The sequence below is a fragment of the Hippocampus comes genome, unplaced genomic scaffold (genome assembly GCF_001891065.2).
Source record: "Hippocampus comes isolate QL1 unplaced genomic scaffold, H_comes_QL1_v1.1 scaffold40, whole genome shotgun sequence".
NCBI classification, from domain to species: Eukaryota; Metazoa; Chordata; class Actinopteri; order Syngnathiformes; family Syngnathidae; genus Hippocampus; species Hippocampus comes.
In genome coordinates this window covers 1,840,605-1,842,801 of record NW_017842058.1, presented here as the reverse complement: position 1 = coordinate 1,842,801, position 2,197 = coordinate 1,840,605, and positions in this window count along the sequence as shown.

The following is a 2,197-nucleotide window of genomic DNA, read 5'->3' as shown; positions in this document are numbered from 1 at the left end:
ATATAACAAATGCAACTTTTTTGCAGGTGTGGTCTCATCTGGAACATAAGCCCTTCGACGGGGGGACTGCTGTATACTATGAATGAAATGTTAGCACTGAAAAATGAATCTGGAATTAGAAAAATGTGACTGACTAATTTTGCTGTGGCGTAAGAAAGTGCCTCCGCACATTGTTCAGCTGTGTGCGACTCATTGCCCTCCCACGTGACAGCCCGCCACAAACAAAACAGGTGTCCCTTTTGGCTAAATAATGATCCAATTGTTGTGGACCACACTGCTGACCCGGGCCCTCCCTTTGACTGCTGACCAGTTGTCAATGCAGGACCGTCCCTTTAGCCAACAGATTCCATTCCCAAGCATGTCTAGCAGCTTTACATCTCATTACTTATATTACTATTTTGACTTCTACAGCCACTTGTTTTACATTCTCAGAAGAAATGTTTTATATTTATCTAGCAGGTCAGCTGGAGCTTTTTGTTATTTCATACAATTTATATTGTATTATTAACACATTTTTAGGGTGTACCAAAAATGCTACCGAAAAAATACTTCTGCACACCCACGAGGATAAGCAGTTCGTAACATGATACATTGCAAAAGCCAAGGAAAGATTTGTAATCTTTAAAAATAAAAATAAAAAATCTAAACACATATCAAAAATATATAAATAAGAAAGTTGTTAAAAAATAATTTCTGAATATACCGTACATTTTTAATACAAAATATTAATCTTAATTTATTTCTCACTAAACGATAAAACATATGTTGTATAGATTTTTTTCAATTATTAAGCCAAATAATTTGAAGGCAAAATTATAGAAACACCAAAAATATAAAAACATACAAAGTAATATATGTTCTGTCTTTTTCTAAAAATTGAACAAAATCCCCTGGCAGAGCAAAAAAATTTAATAAAAATACTACCGGTAATTTAAAAAATCCACAGAAATATTAAAAAATAAAATCTTAATAAATCAAGCAAATCTTCCAACCATGGAATGCTCTTTTTTTTCCACTACAAAGTTATCCATCCACCCATCCGTCCATCCATCCATTATCTACTGCTTATCCAGTGTTGGTTCGCAGGGGCAGTAAGTCATATTTCTTGAAATATATGTCACTTTTTGTAAAAAATAAAAGTTACGTCATCATTTACTACTTTATCCATCCATCTGTTGTCTGATCTGTTTTATCCTCACAAGGGTCACAGGGCATGCTGCAACCTCTCCCAGCTGTCTTTGGGCAGTAGGCAGGGGACACCCTGAACCGGTTGCCAACCCATCGCAGAGCACACACAGATAAACAACCATGCACACTCACACTCACACCCAGGGACAATTTAGAGTGTTCCATTAACCTGCCATGCATGGTTTTGGAATGTGGGAGGAAACCGGAGTACCCGGAGAAAAAAACACACAGGCACAGGCAAAACATGCAAGCTCCACACAGGGAGGCCGGAGTCGGAATCGAACCCTTCACCTCTGAACTGTGAGGTTGACACCAGGCCTCCTACTACATTATACAATCATTATTAGGTTATGTTGTTGAATTACTCTTAAACAATAATTGTATTTCATTTGTACCTCCCACCACCTTTGTCACCCCTGTTTTTAAGTTACTTACAATTTGAAAATTCCACGTTGATGAAGGACGATCATAAATTGAACACTGTGAGGGGGAACGTCTTCATCTTACTGAGAAATGTGCCTTTATACACAGACAACTGTGTACTTTTTTTAAACAGCAAAATCAATTTTATCGCCTCCATCGTGGGTTCAGCGTTTGCAGTCCCGCTACTTTGCTTCTGTTTTTTGTGCGATTCATAATTCTATTTTGTTTGTAATTCTTCTGTCGACCACTAGATTGTGGTACACTATTCAATTTTACTCTGTATATTTGACTAAATAAGAACATTGAAAACAGGAAGTGGAGAATTTCTGCTCTGCCTAGTTTTTGCTATAGATTATTGAAGGCCAATCCCCTTCATTCCTGCTTTTTACCCCTCAGAAAGTGAGCGCTGTAGCTTTATTTTATAATGTACATCTCTGGACATGATTATTGACATACCTGTATATTGTGAGATAATAAGTTTGTTAGTTTGAGAAAAAAAAAAAGAAAATTATTCACTTGAAACACAAGATCGGGACAATGTTACACTCTTTGTACAATTCTTTTGTGTTATTCATTGCTCTTACTC